Below are 20763 nucleotides of genomic sequence, written 5' to 3'. Positions count from 1 at the left end.
AACATGAAACAATGGGTATTAAGGCATGTGGAATTATGAACACTGAAATACAGACATAATTATCATAGAATTAAGTACTTTACATAAACTCATTACAGCTGTAGAATTTAAAACTTTTTTTCTATGTTGGTTTTCAACTGTTTCATGAAGTTTACCTAAATGCAGAAATTCTCTGGAGTTTCTGTAACAGGTTTTGGGTTATTATTTTTTTTTAAAGAATAAATGATCAGATTGTGTTTAACACACCAAAATAAAAAAGAGTACATTGGCTTGCTGGGACTATTAATAGACTGTAATGAAGTATCACACACTGATTACCTTAAATGACTGAAGTTTATTATATCACAGTTCTGGGGGCAAAAATTGTGATACTAAGGTGTGGCAGGGCTATGCTCTTTCTGAAGGTGCTGGGGAGGAATCTGTTCCAAGCTTCTCTCCAAGCAGCTGGTATTTTGTTAGCAATCTTGGACATTCCTTGGTTGTGGAAGCAGACTTCAGACTTCACATGGCATTCTCCTTGTGCCTATGTGGATGTCTAAATTTCGCCCCCCTTTTTAAGGTCAACAGTCTTATTGTATTAGGGATACACTCTACTCCATCTTTAACGACACCTGCAATGAACCTATTTCCAAACAAATTCACATTCAGAGGTACTGGAAGTAAGGGCTTTCAATACGTGAATTTAGGAGAGGTGGTGAGGGAGATACAGTTTAACCCATAACCTAGAGTATATTCAGAAGGAAATGGGAATCACAGAAATACAAACACAGTTTTTATGCAATTATTTTGAAGAGTTTATGAAAGATATAAGAGTATAGAGGAAGAGCTAGAGTTGGTAGAAAATGTATTGTTTTGATTTTTAAGGTGGACAAGATTTTGAAAAAGATAAGGTTCATGGGAAAAAGCTCGTGGAAAGTCTGAGAGGAACAACTGAAGGATCGAAGTCCAGAGAGCACAGTACAGAATGAATGGAGATAAAGATGGGTTGGGGTTCCTGTGAAGAAAGGGAAATACTTCTGTTAATAACACAGTGAGAGAGGAGTAATGGAGAGGTGGAGATTTAGGTTTGTTATATTTATTATTGCAAAGATGAGATAATTGTCTTCTAATTGATTATTATTATTATTAATATTATTTTTCAAAGTGGGAACACGGTCATATATTGAGTATAAGGTGGGAGTAGATTTGGAAGTTTAATGAAGGTAGATTTTTTAATGAATGAGAGGATTACTTGATAGTGCTGGTGTCCAAGTTATGATAGGTGAATCACACACGTAAAGAAGAACCATCTGCTCACATGTGTGGATTTCTATAGCATGTTCAATTGCCAGTATGAGAGATAAGTAATTAGATTTATCCATATTTGGAGGTTTTTTTCCCAAGAAAATGTGATGTAAGGGCAATGAAGCCAGGGATTTTTACTCATTAGTAAGACAATACTTAAAATTATTTACCATGGTAACCACAAAGGAGAGGTTGGGAAGTAAAGTAAAGAGGGACTGAGGATTCAGGAGAAATTGAAAGACCCTAAATGAGACTGACACACTGAAGTAGCTTAGCAAGCAAGTACAGGACTTTACATTTCCTGTTTCATCTGAATATTCAACTGTGGAAGTCATCTGCTACCATCCTTAAAGGGAGGGTGCTTGAGTCAGTATTGGATTCAGTCACAACAGACAAAAACACAACATACAAATGGTTTAAAGAAATAAAATTTATTTCTTACTGGAAGTAATTCAGAAAGTGAGCATATAGCAGTTTCATAAAGCTGTAAAACTCTAGACTCATTCTATTAATATCTTTTCTGTCTGTATCATATTACATGATCAGAGATGGTCTTAGAGATCCATCCATCATGCCACATTCCAGCCATCCAAATAATTAGAGAAAAGAAGAAAATCACATAATTTTCCTTCAAGAAAACATTCCAGAGATCATACTGAATGTTGTTGTTTAGTTGACAAGTCGTGCCCAACTTTTTGCAACCCCACAGACTGAAGCACACCAGGCTTCCTTGTCCTTCACCATCTCCCAGAGTTTGCCCAAGTTCATGTCCATTGAATCAGTGATGCCATCCAACCACTTCATCCTCTGTCATCCTCTTCTCCTCTGCCTTTAATCTTTCCCAGGATCAGGGTCTTTTCCAAAGTGTCATATAGAATAATTCATCTTAAAATGCACTGGTCATAATTTAGTCACATTCAGCAGGGGATGCGAGGAAATCTAATCTTTGTACTAGCTGTCATAGGCATAGTGATAAGAAGAGGGACCTATAACTTAGGAAGAAGGGAGAATTAATATGGGAGACAACCATCAGTCTGTGTATCAGAGCTTCAACTTAGAATAAATCAGTAAAGGAGGACAAAAAAATAAATTTGTGTCTAGTGAGGAGAACTGTAATCATCGTGGAAGTTAGGCATATGAATTACAGCATCCTTGTGTTCTCCTCCACCTGGACAATGACCAGAGGGCCTGAGTCAGAGGACCAAAGTCTGAAAAGCGGTCTTAGGCCACCATAAAATGCTTGTTTGGAAAATGTGTAGATGTGGGATCCATCTGTCATGTTATAGAAAGATACATCTCCAGCCTCATAATCAAGGAATACTCCCACCCTACAGGGTTTTTCTTTTAGAGTAAGAGAAGTTTCTGGGGATGTGAGGCCCCAGTACTCCCCGTCATAGAGCCTAATGACCCAGAAACCATTCTGCGGTGACATTGTGACCCTCCCAGTCCTTGCTACATTATTCCTACAAACTCCCAGGTCCCAGGAATGTGCATCCTGAACCTCCACCTCCCAGAAGTATCTCCCTGAGCTGACGTACAGCTGACCAAGCACACAGGGAATGGAGACAAATCTCTCTGGGGAGCTGGGAAGTTCCTGACATGGTTCTTGCCAGGTTACTCTTCTCCCCTCTTCAGACAGGAAGAGGTCAGGATGGGCAGTGGCTGCATCCAGAGTCAGCTTTACTGCAAAGACAAGAGATCATCAGGTTTCTGGGAGGGTCTCAGTAGGCTTAGGCCAGAGTCTCCCTTCTGTCAGGGCTCCTCTGGTCCTGGGGAGATCTAGTGCACCCCTCCTCCCATCCTCCCTGGGACTACCCCACAAGGAACTGGGTCTCTCTTGGATCATTACAGACTCACCAGTCTGGAACTCTTCTTTCCTCCAGTCTGCAAAGAGCAAATGAACATAAGAATCCACCATCTGACAGATAGAGCTTCCTCTCTGTCCAGAATACTATGGTAATAAACGTCTTAATTGAAGAATAACAGCAACCAAAAAGGAAAAGAAAAACCAACCTCTTTTTATACACTTGAACTTCTTTTTACAAGATGCTAAATTATGTATGACTTGAAGACCTGTGCCAGTGCTATGCTCTCCTCATCCAAAATTCATATAGGACAAATATTTGCAATCTATTTGGGATGTTTGAAAGGAAATACAGGATATGATGGGTCTGAACAAATAACTTATTGTTCACTTTAGATTCTTCAGATTTTGCAGGTGATAACCATTCTACCTTCACTCAAATCACAACGTTTTATGCAACTAAAAATAATAAAGTTGTTTAAATGTAATGTTCCAAACACATTATTATCTGTTAGAATAATGAGCAATCTACTGAATTCATGAATAAAGCCTTGGAGTTTCCTTGATTTTCAGCAAACCATTTTGCACACAGTAGGGTGTTCATTTAAAATATCTTTGATAATAGAATTTTCTTCATCAGAGTCCATGTTGCTCACCAGCATATAATGGTATTTCCCTCCATGCTGCAAAAGAACAAAATAGGACAAACTTAACTTTTATTCTTGTGTGTTTTCTTTCATTGTCTTTTTTGTTATATTAAAAGCAAATATAAGAAATATTTGTCTTTGTCCTATTTCTTCTATTGAATCCTTTGAACTTTCTCTTTTTATCCTATATCCTCATATTCCAATTTCAAACATGGTGATAAAATTATCAGGTGATTGATAGATAGAAATATAGAAAAAACAAAGGTGGCAGGGATAGAAGCATGAAGGAAGGAGCAGAGACGGAAGGAAGGAACAACAAACGAAAGGGGAGAGGAAGGAGTACATGCTGAGTCGTCGTTAGTGGCTTCACTTCAGAGAGAATTTACTGAAAGCATTGATATTTATAAAGATAATGCTTCCAGTGCTGTTTTGCTTACACTAAACTTTTTTTTTTTTTTCATTCTCTCCCACTAGCATAGGGGCAGAACCTAAGAAAAACAGGACAGTGAAGGTGTCTGAGAGATAATCATTACTCACCGGACTTGAATTGAGCCTTCTTCCTCTCTGAAAGAAAATACACAATCATGCATGCACATATAAACAGATTTTCTTGACATCATAAAGAAGATGCAAGAAATGCCATACATCTGTCAATATTTGTGTCTGAAACTTGCTAAGTACTGTCCATTTCAAAAGCAATGAAAGAAATGTGTAAAGTTCATTCCATCTGGAAACTTCACTATAATTTGAAGAATATAATCAGATATGAAAGGACATGAAGATTTAATAATTCTTGTAGTAGGATACTAAAAATAATGTAGAATTATTTTAGAAAATAGCCATAGAATTTACACATAAAATATCAATGCAGTGTAGTTGAGTGACCAAAAAATGTGTGTTCAAGACCCTGAAGGAAGAGGAATTTGTTGAATTAGCTATTAAATAGTTAAAATAAAAATGAATAAACAGTAATAATTTTTCTTGGAAAGAAAAAGTGATGCAAATTCATGTAAAAATAGTTATATAACAGATTACTGGAGATTATGGTCAAGCAAAGTGTATCAAGATTACACTTGACATTAGTATATGCAAAGTGTTTGAAAGGTCAACAAAGGAAGAACTTATTCAGAAGCTTTGGAGTCTGAACACTATTCTTAAGTTGAAAAAATATAATATATAAAAAATGGGGACTCCATCTCAGAGCACATGAGAAAAAACCGAAGTTAAAAGAAGCTTTCTATTGAATGGAAATAATAATATTCTTCTTAGCCTAATCCCTTTGATCTCACCAATCTTTTTTTTTTCATCAACCTTATAATGAAGTCATGGTAATCACCAGAAAGATAAAATAAAAAGGAAAGAATAAAAACTAGAGGAGGGAATTAAGAGACTTAATATAGGAGGAGTTCATGAAGCCAAAAAGAAAATGGATAAGGTAATTTGAAATTCACAAGAAGGCAAAGGAAAGACAGGAGTATGTAAGAGATGAATGTCATAAGAGGAAAAAGATATCTAGGAAATAAATCTTTTTAAAAAAGTCATAGCAAAAGAGACACAGATATACAGAACAGCCTTTTGGACTCTACGGGAAAGGGCGAGGGTGGGATGATTTGAGAGAATGACATTGAAACATGTATATTATCATATGTGAATGAATTGCCAGTCCAGGTTTGATGCATGAGACAGGGTGCTTGGGGCTGGTGCAGTGGGATGACCCAGAGGGATGGGAGGGAGAGAGGTGGGAAGGGGGTTCAGGATGGGGAACACATGTACACCTGCAGCAGATTCATGTCAATTTTTTTTAATTAAAAAAAAAAGTCACAAAGCTTACGAATCTCTTTCTTGAATTGTTTTGAAAAAAATATAATGGGGAAACTCATGTAAATGTCAAGGAAAACCAATACAAAAAATTAAATAGGAAAAATATATATAGGAAATAAATCTTTTTTAAAAAGTCATAAGACTTACCAATTTCTTTCTTGAGTTGTTCTGAAAAATATAATGGAAAAACTCATGTAAATTTCAAGGAATGCCATTACAGAAAATAAAGTAAGAGGAAAAAACATATTTAGGAAATAAATCTTTTTTAAAGTCATAAAACTTACCAATTTCTTTGTTGAGCTCTGAAAAATATAATGGAAAACCTCATGTCAATTTCAAGGAAAAACTATATATATATGAAAATGAAAATAAAATTCCACTGCTCAGTAATAGATAAGATGAATGTAATTAGAAAAAAAAAAAAAAACAAAGAAACAAAAAGTCCTGAAAAATACTAAGGAAACAAGTATTTTTATCTTGGGAAGAATGGAAGATTTGTTCTTGCAGAGAAAAAAGTCTTTACCTGACATTTTGGTAAGCAATGAATATTGCTCACCGTGAAGCCATCAGAACCCGAGAGGGGATTCAGGATGGAGAAAAACAGGATACTGGCTCGGTAGTTATGATGCATATCAAAGGAATAATTTCGGTGAGCCCAGACACTTGTATCTTACCACGCATAGAAAGGCATTGACATCATTAACTTGAGATGCCTGTTTTGTTTCTTTTTTAAATTATTCTCAGAGGTAATCTTGATGTGTTTCTACTACAGTTCCACGGCACCCCCACTCCGCCCCCCCCACTCGCCCCGCCCCCCACCCCGCCTCCGCCGGTAAAAACTTCAAGATATCTTGAATCCTTTCTTACCTCTCTGGAAGAGTTCCTCAGAACTCTCTGGGATCCTGTCTCCCAGATTGTAGTCCTGAGTAAGGTCCCAGATAAAACATAACTTGAAACTTTTAGCTTGTGCATTTGTTTTCCAGTCAACAATTTTGGTTTGGTGACCAACAAAGGAACCAAAAGCATACTTCTCTCCTTCACCTGAACTCCATGAGTATCTCTAGGTTTGTACTAGCAGAAGTTCGCTTGTGTCCATCTGCCTCCTCAGAGTCCAGATGATTCTGGGTGGATCTTGGATCTCCCATTATTACTGATGAGCCTGAGTTTTAGTCTGTGCTGTTAAATCTCTGTCTAAAATTTAGTGTCAAGAAGAGATGCCTGGGTGAATGTAGTGGGAATTCTTGATAATGTACTTTCACAACCCTGAGAAATTTCATAGAATTGTACCTGGAAAAACAGCATATATTAAGAAACTGTGTTTTTCTTAAGAATAATCTTCTTGTTACAAACCCCAAGGCCAAACCCGGAAGGGAGTATGACTGGGATCATGAAAGCATGGACTTTGGAACACCAGGTTGGCATCAGGCATGAACGTTGCCTACGCAGTTGCTGATTGTTCCTGAGACTAGCTCAGATGGGAACAGCCTGGGGTGAAAACAAGGAGATCTGGACTATGTCAGTCCAGATTTTAAAAAAGTCTTGTAGTCTGCATTTAGCAACAAAAGCTGGACTCAGAGTGGACTCTGCATCTCAGTCCAATAGGGGCTGCAGGTCTCCTGACCCATTGCTCCAGATTCGTGTTCTGTCTTCATTATCGTCGCTTGTTCCCGGACCATTAGGGCAATAGGTAAAAGACACTGAGAAACTTTTGCTCAGTTGAAAGACACTGAGAGGTTTATCCTCAGTTGAGACACACTGGGAAGATTTTGTTGTGTATGTACAGCATTTATACTTATAAGTACTTGCTTTGTTGTGAATTAAAAGACATTTCACCCTAAAAATGGCCAAATTGAGGCTCTTTTGACATACCAAAATTATATTTTTGCATGCACAGATAAAAAAGACCTTGCTTGTTGGAACATCTTTTCAGAATTCTGACTTTAAAGGAAAAAAAAAACAACAAAAACAAACCTCTTCTATGGGGGAACTTGCACTTTTGTCCTTGTGTCTTTGAGATGTAAATGTTCTACCTCCTCTTCTCAGATTTTTTTCTGTGTTTTGAGGGTGTGTTCTCTGTATACCAAGGTAACATATGGTCTATATTTGGCAGCCAGTCAAATAGACTAGAATTCTGAGCAACCTTTTTGTCTGGTTATGACCACTCTTGGTAAAGAATCTGCTTGCAGTACAGGAGACCTGGCTTCAATCCCTGGGTCAGAAGAGCCCCTGGAGAAGAGAATGGCTATCTACTCCAGTATTCTTGTCTGGAGAATTTCATGGACAGAGGAGCCTGGCGGGATATAGTCCATGGGGTCACGTCAGACATGACTGAGCAACTCTCAGTCATGCCAACTCTCAGAGTGAGAGAGTCATTTCCTAGGTAGGTTGATAAGAAGTCTAGGGGTCCCCAAGGAGAGAGAGGTCTGGAATTCTCAAGGAGGAAGAAAGGACAAACTTTTTTTTTCCTTCTCTACATTCCTTAGGATTATATAACAATAATGTATCCTGCCTGAGGACAGGCTCTGGATTAAACCTTCTGGCTAATTCTGTTATCTTAAAATTTAAATTATGGGAGTAGGTCTGGTGAGGTCTTTACAACCTCCAGACATTCTTTGGATTCACTGGAGAGTATATAACTTCATTGCTAACACTAGCAAGGGAGTACTCTTTCTGCCCTCTTCTGATGCCTGTGTCAGAAGCTTTCTCTATCTCCTCCATACTTTAATAAAACTTTATTACACAAAAGCTCTGAGCGATCAAGCCTCGTCTCTGGCCCTGGATTGAATTCTTCTCTTCCGGGGGCCAAGAATCCCGGTGTCTTTGCGTGATTCAACAACAACCTTTCAAGAGCGTGTCAATTTTGAGGGAATTTGTCATAAGGGTCCCCAACTGAAAGGCCTTTGCCATCTTCTCCTTCAGTGCACTGCCTGTACAATGAAGGCCCTTTACTTTCTAAGACTATTTTTGGGAGTAAACATTTTAGATCTTGTGAAGACTACATCGTTGCTCTCTCTTGTAGGGACACCTTTAGTGTCTGACTGGCTTGAGTTGCTATTAAGGTACTATTCCTCAATGGCCAGATAATAGAGTCAACTTAGATATGCTCTGGCTAATAACTCAAGGACTAGATGAAAACCCAGCACAATTTCTAGTCAGGTTAACAGAAGTCCTACAAAAATATACAAGATTAGACCCCACTTCCATAGAGGGCACCACTGTCCTTAATACCCATTTTATCTCCCAATAGTCCCCAGACATCCTAAAGAAACTAAAAATCAGAAGAAGCCCCTAAACCCTCCAATAAGACCTTTTAAATTTAGCTTTTAAGATTTTCAATAACCAGGAAGAACAGGCAAAGCTAGAGGAGGCCCAATGAGATCAGGCCAAATACCACCTTTTAGCCTCTGCCCTACATGGCTCCAAACTTCCATCAACCAACAAAGAAAGGAAGCCACCTTCCTTGCTTCAAATGTGGCAGAGAAGGCCACTGGGCCATTCTTGCCTAGACCTGAGGCCCTGTCCAGGTCAGTGCACCAGCTGTGGCATAAAGGGACATTGGAAGTTCAACTCCTGGTCCTGACCATGAGTTCTCTGACCCAGCTCTGCCTAGCTTACTCAGGCTTGCTGCTGAAGACTGAAGGTGCCCAGGGCTCCAGGCCCCAACTCTCATCACCTCTACTGAACCCAGAGTAACTCTCACAGTGGCAGGTAAGCCAATCTCTTTTCTTATCAATATGTGGGCCACTTACTCTGCTATGCCTGCCTGCTCCAGAAAAACCAAGGCCTCTCAGGTCTCTGTTATGTGGGTTGACTGTTTAATGTTTATGCCATGAAAACTGAGCCTTTACCTTGCACATTTTAAGATACCCCATTTTCCCATTCTTTTCTCATACTCCTAAAATGCCCCACTCCTATTCTTGGGAGAGAACTTTTCTAAAAATTCAAAGCCTCTCTTACTATCCCAAGTCCACCTTCTGGTCTAGCTTGGTTACTGCTCCTCAATCCCACCTCCTCTTCCCCTGCCCCATTGCCCTCTTTGTCCATAAACCCCATAGTTTGGGATACAGACAACCCATCTGTCACCTCTCACCATGCTCCAATTCATATTCATCTCAAAGACCCCTCTATATTCCCCAATCAATAACCATACTCCATCTCCCAGAAATATCAATAAGGGCTAAAGCCTATCATCACTAAACTCCTACCTCAGGGTCTCTTGGGCAAAACCCACTCTCCCTATAACACCCCTATCTTACCATCAAAAAGCCAAATAGCTCCTATCACCTGATCCAGGACTTGAGACTTATCATTGTGGCTGTTATTCCCATACCCTCAGTAATTCCAAATCCCTACACTCTTCTCTCTCATTCCCTCTTCCACTACCCACTTCACTGTTCTAGACTGCAAGTATGCCTTCTTTACCATCCTTTTACACCCAGACTCTCAAGACCTCTTTCCCTTTACCTGGACTGATTCATACAATCATCACTCCCAATAGCTGACATGGACAGTCCTCCCACAAGCTTTCGTCAAAGCCCTCATTTCTTCGGTCAAGCTCTAGCATCAGATTTAACCTCTCTTAACCTTATTCCAAGTACTGTCCTCCAATATGTGGGTGATATCCTCCTTTGTAGTCCTTCACTTACACACTCTCAACAATATACTATACAACTCAATTTTCTAGTTGTTTGAGGGTTTAGAGTATAAGGTTCAGCTCTCTCTTCCTAGAGTCACCTATCTCAGAGTGCTTTTGACACCAACCAAAAGATATATCAGTACTGGTAGAAAGTCCCTAATATCCACCCTACCACTCCCTACATCCAAAACAGAGATGCTGTCCTTGGGATTAGCTGGATATCTAATTTTGGATTTCTAATTTTGCCCTCTTGGCACAACCCCTATATCAACCAACAGAGAAGATTTTTCAGAATCCCTAGGGCTAAAATCAAATACCCATTCAGCCGTTAACACTCTTAGTTCAGTTCAGTTCAGTTGCTCAGTCGTGTCCAACTCTCTGTGACCCCATGAATCGCAGCACGCCAGGCCTCCCTGTTCATCACCATCTCCCGGAGTTCACTCAGACTCATGTCCATCGAGTCCGTGATGCCATCCAGACATCTCATCCTTGGTTGTCCCCTTCTCCTCCTGACCCCAATCCCTCCCAGCATCACAGTCTTCTCCAATGAGTCAACTCTTCGCATGAGGTGGCCAAAGTACTGGAGTTTCAGCTTTAGCATCATTCCTTCCAAAGAAATCTCAGGGCTGATCTCCTTCAGAGTGGACTGGTTGGATCTCCTTGCAGTCCAAGGGACTCTCGAGTCTTCTCCAACAGCACAGTTCAAAAGCATCAATTCTTCGGTGCTCAGCCTTCTTCACAGTCCAACTCTCACATCCATACATGACCACAGGAAAAACCATGGCCTTGACTGGATGGACCTTAGTCGGCAAAGTAATGTCTCTGCTTTTGAATATGATATCTAGTTTGGTCATAACTTTTCTTCCAAGGAGTGAGCGTCTTTCAATTTCATGGCTGCAGTCACCATCTGCAGTGATTTTGGAGCCCCCAAAAATAAAGTCTGACACTGTTTCTACTGTTTCCCCATCTATTTCCCATGAAATGATGGGACCAGATGCCATGATCTTTGTTTTCTGAATGTTGAGCTTTAAGCCAACTTTTTCACTCTCCTCTTTCACTTTCATCAAGAGGCTTTTTAGTTCCTCTTCACTTTCTGCCATAAGGGTGGTGTCATCTGCATATCTGAGGTTATTGATATTTCTCCCGGCAATCTTGATTCCAGCTTGTGTTTCTTCCAGCCCAGCGTTTCTCATGATGTACTCTGCATAGAAGTTAAATAAGCAGGGTGACAATATACAGCCTTGATGTACTCCTTTTCCTATTTGGAACCAGTCTGTTGTTCCATGTCCAGTTCTAACTGTTGCTTCTTGACCTGCATACAGATTTCTTAAGAGGCAGGTTAGGTGGTCTGGTATTCCCATCTCTTTCAGAATTTTCCACAGTTGATTGTGATCCACACAGTCAAAGGCTTTGGCATAGTCAATAAAGCAGAAATAGATGTTTTTCTGGAACTCTCTTGCTTTTTCCGTGATCCAGCGCATGTTGGCAATTTGATCTCTGGTTCCTCTACCTTTTCTAAAACCAGCTTGAACGTCAGGGAGTTCACAGTTCAGTATTGCTGAAGCCTGGCTTGGAGAATTTTGAGCATTACTTTACTAGCATGTGAGATGAGTACAATTGTGCGATAGTTTGAGCATTCTTTTGCATTTCCTTTCTTTGGATTGGAATGAAAACTGACCTTTTCCAGTCCTGTGGCCACTACTGAGTTTTCCAAATTTGCTGGCATATTGAGTGCAGCACTTTCACAGCATCATCTTTCACAATTTGAAACAGCTCAACTGGAATTCCATCACCTCCACTAACTTTGTTCATAGTGATGCTTTCTAAGGCCCACTTGACTTCACTTTCCAAGATGTCTGGCTCTAGATGAGTGATCACATCATCATGATTATCTGGGTCATGAAGATCTTTTTTGTACAGTTCTTCCGTGTATTCTTGCCACCTCTTCTTAATATCTTCTGCTTCTGTTAGGTCCAGACCATTTCTGTCCTTTATCGAGCCCATCTTTGCATGAAATGTTCCCTTGGTATCTCTAATTTTCTTGAAGTGATCTCAAGTCTTTCCCATTCTGTTCTTTTCCTCTATTTCTTTGCATTGATCACTGAAGAAGGCTTTCTTATCTCTTCTTGCTATTCTTTGGAACTCTGCATTCAGATGCTTATATCCTTTTCTCCTTTGCTTTTCACCTCTCTTCTTTTCACAGCTATTTGTAAGGCCTCCCCAGACAGCCATTTTGGTTTTTTGCATTTCTTTTCCATGGGGATGGTCTTGATCCCTGTCTCCTAGTAGACACTTTTTCAGGGTGGATTGAGGCTTTGAGATCAGAAACCGCCTCAGAGGTAACACAGTTTCTCATATGAGAAATCATCCCTTGTTTTGGCCTCCCACTCTTCCTCCAATCTGAAAATGGCCAGCTTTTATCTCCCAAAGCACTCAACAAGTAGCCCAATCCCTTGGCATAACCCAGAAACTATATATTCCTTACAGACCCCAATCCTCAGGAAAAGTAGAAAAGGCAAAGTCTATTCTCAAAACACACCTAACCAAACTCTCTAGAACTACAAAGGCCATGGACTGAATTCCTTCCCATGGCATGGCGTGCATTAGGGCTACTCCATGGGCTCTGTCTTTCCTCAGTCCTTTTGAGCTCATGTATGGATGTCCTTTTTTCTTAGGTCAATTCCCTTGCTAGGAGAGTATCTTCCCACCCTTAATCTTATTAGACCCCTTGTGAGAGAGCATGCAGATCACTCTCTCCCAAAGCCTCATCAAACAAATCCAGCTGACTTAACACTCATACTGGGAATCCTACTTGAGACCTTATACCATAAAGCTCTCCAGCCTCGATGGACTGGTCCATTTGAGGTTGTTCTAACCATACCACAGCTGCTAAACTGGCATGTCTTTACTCATCGTTTTGTGAAAATGAAAGTAAAAGTCACTCAGTCATGTCTGACTCTTTGCGACCATATGAAAGAGTTCATGGAATTCTCCAGGCCAGAAAACTGGAGTGGGAAACCATTCCCTTCTTCAGGGGATCTTCCCAACCCAGGGATCGATCCCAGGTCTCCTGCATTGCAGGCAGATTCTTTACCAGCTGAGCCACCATCTCTAGATTAAAATGCACCTCAGGAGTCTCTCCATCTCCACCAAGAAACATTCCTAGCTCAAAACTCTTTGCTACACCAGCACTGTCCTGAGACCCACCAGGCTTTGACAGGATTGAATTCCTGAAGAAACAGAATAGCTGAAACCGAATATCAATAAACAAAATAAAAACAGATGTATTGGTTGCTAATTGAACTGGGATTTCCCCAACCATGGCTCAGAGGTTAAAGCGTCTGCCTCCAATGCAGGATACCTGGGTTCGATCCCTGGGTCGGGAAGATCCCCTGGAGAAGGAAATGGCAACCCACTCCCGTATTCTTGCCTGGAGAATCCCATGGACGGAGGAGCCTGGTAGGCTACAGTCCACGGGGTCGCAAAGAGTTGGACACGACTGAACGACTTCACTTTCACCTTCACCTTCACCCTATTTGCAATAGGACTTTATGTCTCCCCCTGAGTGGACTATTATTCAAAAGCTTTCCCTCTGCTTTACCTACTTCTCCATAGTTCTTCTTCTTCTTCTGATTATTTTTTGGAGCGTGGTCCTCCTCTTACTGTGATCAGCCTAGATGAATTCATTATTCACTTTTCTTCACATAGTAACACAAACCCTTACTTTTCCTGGAGACACCATTGTTACTGATCGCCCTTTACTCCTTGACTTTATAAACAATCTTTTGCTCCAGGGAGATTTCATAGAGTTCACACCAACCCAAATTTATTTCTACACCTGGATTCTTATTTTTATAATTTTCTCCCCTTAGACTTGAGCCATCACATCATGATTTTACTATTACTCCCTCTTCTTTAACAGTCCAAACCTCACAATAATACCCTGCCTATAACTCACCCTTCCCCAAACCTTGCCTACCTATTTAGAACTCTAAATCTGATCCATCGTTTACTCAATACCTAAAACCCAACCCTGGCCAGTGATTGTTGGATTTCCTTATCCATCTCCTCTCCTGGAGGATAGGTGCGTCTCATTTCCACAGGCAAATGGACTCACATAAACAACTCTGTTTATCACACATACAGAGGAGAGTCTTTTCATCATACATGTGTTATTTATATTCAATTGATGAAATTCACAATCCTGACGAGATATTGACCACCCTCCTTACAGATCTCACTTTTACTCATAAAGGACCAGCTATAGGAAGACGCACCCCACCCACCCATCCCACCCCCAACCTCTGACATTCATCTACAACAACGGACTCCTTTCTGTTTTTCTAGACAAAACTCTGTAAACAATTCTTACCCCCAACTAGGAACTATGCCACCACACCACTGCAATTACACTTGACATCTCTCCTTTCCTTCAGGCCTATCCGTCTACAACATATCAGCAACTTCAGGACATTCTTTTGCTTTCTCAGGGAGACTCCCTTCTACATATGGCGTAAATACTCCTTTTGTAGGGGCTGCACTGGCAAGTTCACTGTCAGTCTCAGAAACTACTAACAAGTTCCCAGAAAGACTCCTATTTGCTATTAATTTCAGCTGTTGTCTTCTTACACTTGGAATATTTTTCTTATTTGGAGCCACCACCTATTTGTTTTCCCACTAATTGGACAGGAACATGCACCCTGGTATATCTAGCCCTGGATCTTCCTATTGCTCCTAAATATCAGACCCTCCCTATCCCACTTAATTCATTCCCCTGTTAATCAGTTTAGGAATAGAAACTGGGGTTGGAACAGGGACTGAAGGACTCACAACCTCTTTAAATTACTACCAAAGCCTTTCTAAAGACCTCACTGAGAGCCTAGACTAAATAGCTACTAGCCTTATCATTATCCAAAACCAGCTAGCTTCCCTGGCTGCCGTGATCCTCTGAAATAGAAGGAGATTAGATCTTCTAACTGCAGAAAAAAGGGGCCTATGTCTACTTTTGGAGGAAGCTTACTACTTCTCCACCAACAAATCAGGAAGCAGCAAAAAATCTGACAAACAGGGCCTTGAAATATGTTGACACCTCAGCAATTCATGGGAAAACTGGCTAAACGGTTGGAATTGGATGCCCTGGGTTCTACCTTTTCTAGGCCCTCTCCTGCTACTTACCCTTATTCTAAGTTTCTGCCCATGTTTAATGAGTCTTTTTTTTTTTTCTCCAAAATTTCTTCAGGACCACTCACAAGCCTTCACCAACCAAACTATCCATAAGCTATTTCTAACTCGTTCAGATTATCAAAGCCTTTGGCCTCACACAAATCCCCTTGACCCATATTCCAACCTTTTCTCATCTTACCCCTACAATGTCCCTGTCCCACAGGAAGCAGTTACAGAAGATTGACTTTGGCTCTTATCCTAAATCAAAAAGGCTGGAGTGAGAGGGCCTCCATGGGGTCTCCTGGTAGAAATGGCTCATTATATTGACCTTGCAAACAAAGAATAAAGTCACAGTGACCCTTGAGACTGACCAAGTTGCCCAAACGATATTCTGTTTTCCCACTGGTGTCGACATTCTCAAGGCTATGAGACCACCAGATTCCAGACCTCTGGCTACATGACTGCAGGACTCAGCTACAGGCTAATAATTAACCATCTCTTCAGAGAATTTTTCATTGTCGTGTTATAAGAAAGACCACATCTAAAAGGGAAGATGCTGGTTCTCCTTAAGGGTCGGTCACCATCTTGTTTCCCTCTAATAAATTTCCCTTTTCTTTGCCTGATTGCTCGGTTCACTTTCTTTCCTCCCTATTCACCTTACATCAGTATAATCTTACCTGAGAAAAAGAAAAAAGGAAGAGAAAAGCAATTGAAAATAAGCCAGTGTTTTAGGGGAAGATAGCTGTCAGTAAAAGGAAAGGATGAGAAAAGATAAAATTTAGATAATATAAAATGACAAGTTTTTTTTAAGGTGCAAGTAACAGATAAAACAAGAACAGGTGAAAAAAAATTGACTTGCCTTTTTCCAGTGCAATATTATCTGAGGAAGAAAAGAAAGAGAAAAACAATTGACAAGAAGCCAATGTTTTAGGGGAAGGCTGGTATGGATAAAAGGTAAGAAAGGGAAAAGATGGAATTTAGGTAACATAAAATGACAGCTTTCTTTTTAAGGTGCAAGTAACAGATGAAACAAGAGCTAAGAACAGGAAAAAAAAATTAACTTGCCTTTTTCCTGTGCAATACTATCTGAGGGGAAAAAAAAAGAAGAGAAAAACAATTGAAAAGAGGCCAGTGTTTTAGGGGAAGATTGCTGTGGATAAAAGGTAAGAATGGGAAAAGATGGAATTTAGGTAAGATAAAGTGACAGCTTTTTTTCAAGGTGCAAGTGAGAGATGAAACAACTAAGAACAGGCAAAAAAAAAAACCAAAAAAACAATTTTTGACTTGCCTTTTTCCTGTTTAATCTTATCTGAAAAAAAGAAGGAAAAATGCATCTCATCAAAATGTGGGCCCAATGTAAAAAAAGGAGAGCAGAAATTTGAAATCCTCCTGTAGTTGACTTCGTAAGTCAAATTGACCAAAGCGTAAAGGTAATGTTCCACAGGACATCTTGCAATCAGAGTTATTGTTTTATTATATCCCACCATCTCCATCTCCAATTCCTGGACTAAAGTAGCAAAGACAGATAATGACTCAGGGAGAGGAGGTAGAATAGGGCTACAAAGGCAAATAATATTAATTGTTCATCTTTCAGTGGATCTTCTCCTTTTTTTTAGAGTGGAGGGAAACAAGCACACAGACATGAGTCACATATTTAGCAAGTCACAAAGAGGTCTACAGTAAAAGTATCCATCAGTTTAAAATGGTATCTGTAACTGTAGTTTTATGAAGGCTGCTCAGTATAAAGAAGAGGTATGTTGTTAAGTTCATTAAACTTGTAAACAAAAAATGATTGAAAACCGTCATTAGCAAAACAAGGTTGTTAAATTTTAAATTAATAATTATTTCAGAATAAAAATGAAGGAAAAGATGGAACAATTAGTAGAGTATGAAAGAAAATAAAGCCAAAGAATGCCATGTAAATGTTTGTTATTTAGGGTACTTGGGTGCTATGATCAAGGGCAATGGAAGAGGGAGTCTAAACCTCACATTGGAACTATGAAGGATATCTGAGTTTACATAGTCCTTAAAAGGACTGTAGACCAAGAAGCTTCACTCAGAAAGAATGGAGTTTTAGCTCATCTCCTAAGGTTTGGGGAGATATCAATTGCATGTAATGGCCTTTGAACTTTGAATATATGGCAGATGTACTAACAATGGATAGTTTTCAGAAAATAAGCACAGAGTGTAATCATGTACCCATCAGTCTCTTCTTTTTTGTTTAATAAAATGCACACTGAAATTCTGGCCGGACTCTACAGAGTAGAAGACAGTGCTTATAGGGAAGGAATATCTGTTCTGAAAAAATAAAGGGATGGAAAAGAATGAGGGAAGAGGGTAGGAAAACAGAAATGGAGACAACTTAATACAGGTGATGCTTATGAAGCAAAATAACAGACATTGAGGGGTAGGGTATGCCAAAAGATGGCATAGAGATAAAAGGAATATGAAAGACTGTGAGGAAGCAGTCATTTAGAGGCTTATTGGAGTATAAATGTTGTCAGAGAAATTTACCAAAATTCAAACCCTGATCAGAAAAATAAAGTGAAAAGGTCCATATAAGTGTTAGAGAACAGAAAAAGAAGGAAAATATAAATTTAATAACAATTCATATGCAGTGTTAAATGTACCAGGATGTGGGCCAACCCACAAAATACACACACTCATGCAAGTACACACACACACGTACACATGTACACAGAGCAGCTGAAAGTTACCTTTTTCAGGAGAATATTGGTTATGAATATAAAAGAAGAAACAATGAATTTCCTTAGGAAAAATTTCTGGAACAGTTGTAATAAAAAATGTTTCTGACATGGTTTTATGTAATTTTTGCAAAGAATTTCTTTTAAAAATGAAAAGGATAAAAATGAGTGAACTTTTTGAATTGAAAAAAAAATTCTTCCAATTATTATAGTACAAAAATTATGTTGATCCCATTCAAATTGTTTAACTTTCTGATTACTTGGAGGTTAACCTTCATAAATTCCTTAACTGCTGCTAAATATAGAGTCATTGCTTATTATTTTGGTAGCACTAGCTGTACAATAGCCACACTCGCTGAATTAAAGGAGTCTGAACCACTGCTAATAGAAAAAATACCAAGTTAGGTTCCTGGGTACTCGTTTACACAAAATTTTCTACAACTGAGTAAACTATAACTTTAAAACACAGATTAATATTTCAATTGATGGCTAAAAGAAGTTCATTTTCATTAAATCACATGAAAGAAAGGAAATGATGCTCTAGACATAGCATATGGGAACTGAAATAAAATGACTGGGCATATGTGGGACAAATTTTCACATTAGTTCCTGAGGATGCCAATACTTTAGAAATGTATGATTAATAAAACTTACACAGTAGAAAGGGTCTGTTTATGCCAGTTAAAGCAAAGTGACAAAGAAGTGATAACTGGGGAAATTGAATGAGAAATAAAAATGGTGAATTTCACCTGAAAAGACAAAATAATGAGACAAAACTACATAAAAGTATGTATAAAGACTTAAAGATAAAGGTACCAGAAAAGAATGAATCCATGACTAGGTAAGCAAAGAAGACGCCTTTACATTGGGAATTTGACCTTTTTCTCTTCACATAAAAAAGGAAAAGAACTCAAAATGCATTAAAAATGATAATCCAATATGAGGAAGAAACATGGAAAAATTGGAAAAACTTCCATACTTTACTCTGTGGTTCAGACATGACCTAATTTTTTGTAAGATTTGAAGGGCTTTCTAGAAATCTGGGAAAAGATTGTTTTACTTTCATTCACCCTTTGATGTTAAAGGAATCAAGACAAGAAAAGACACTGGGGAAGGAGATAGAATAGAACTTCCTCTTGGATAAACAATGTCTGTCATTGGTCCTGTATTAAACCTTCTACATTTTTCAGAATAAATTGCCAGACTCACAGTTTTGCACAAAAGAACAGCTTAAAAAGAGGTGAGGAAGCAAAGATAAAAGGCATTCATTTTTCAAAAACAATGTATAACAATAGTCATATGAATCTTGCTACATGCATTAAAGAAATATATTCCTAAATTTCATTCCCTTTGAAGACAAAGTCGTAATAGAAAATGTCATTAGAAGAGAAGGATGTTAAGTTTAAAATAACTCTATTAGTGTGATATAAACAAAGAAAACAACAATAAAAACTGCAACAAAGGAATTGACTACATCTGATGGGAGGAGAACAGAAATATGGGATGCTTTTATAGCTTACTCCAAGTTTCAAAGTGACCAATATATTTTAAATTGGAAGCAAATATTTCCAAAGGACACCTTGTCAAACAGGGCAAATGTGTATTACACACACACACACACACACACACACACACACACACACACCACCTGATGCAAAATTTATAGAGATGGAAAATGACACTATGAGGTAGAAGAAGATTTCTTCTGGGATAAACAGCATCAGTCATATATGTTTCACTGGACTTTCTCCTTTTTCTCAGAATACAATCTAAACATGCACACGTACTTGAGTGCTTAAAGTGCTTAAGAAATCACGAGGACGCCTACAACAAAAGCACCCATCTGGCTAAAACTCTATCAATAGCAGTAGACCTATAAAGTCCTTCATGCATTAAAGAGATGTATTCCTTAGTTCCATCTAATCTGTAACCAAAAATATAATTGAAAAATATTGTAAAAGGAAGGTTGTTAAGCTTTTAATGGTTATATTAGTGTTTCATTAAATAAATATATATATATATTTAGAAGTATCCTAGAACTCTAGCTTCTCGTGTCATTCACACAAAATTTCAAAATAGAGAAATATGTTATAAACAATTTTGCTCAATATATAAAGTCCTTCCACAGACACTTAAAAGTTATTGCAGTGTGACAAATTAATAATAATGTCAATAAAATACAAGAAAAAGACAGTAAAATTCCCCATGGTATGAGAGAAAATTAAACCAGAAGTGGTATGTAAAATATCTGTGCCTGAGAGAAGACTCTAGTGAATGGTCTAGGGTATTGAATGTATGACCCTAAAGCCCACATCAGATCTACAAGGTACACCTGAATTTGCACAGTCTTTGAAAGAATAAGAGTTGGAAAAAATTCACTCAGCAAATACAGAGTCTAGTCTTAAAGTTTGGAGAGGTATCAGTGGCATATTAAAGACTCCTTGAACTTTGAATGCATCACAGAAACCCTAAGTTATTTAAAGTGTACCAGAAAATAAATACAGAATGTAAACCACATGCTCATCAGTCTCATCCTCTTCATCTCACAAAATTCACAGTGAAACTGACAAGGCTCTGGATGAGAGAAGAAGACAGGGAATATAGGGAGAGAATATAGGAAATGAAACAAGAAGCACTGAGAAAGAATCAGGTTAGGGTAATAGATGGAAAGAATTTAATATGACAGAAGTCTATAAACAAAAA

This window comes from Capricornis sumatraensis, chromosome 22 (genome assembly GCF_032405125.1).
Source record: "Capricornis sumatraensis isolate serow.1 chromosome 22, serow.2, whole genome shotgun sequence".
NCBI classification, from domain to species: domain Eukaryota; kingdom Metazoa; phylum Chordata; class Mammalia; order Artiodactyla; family Bovidae; genus Capricornis; species Capricornis sumatraensis.
This window is presented reverse-complemented; position numbering follows the sequence as displayed.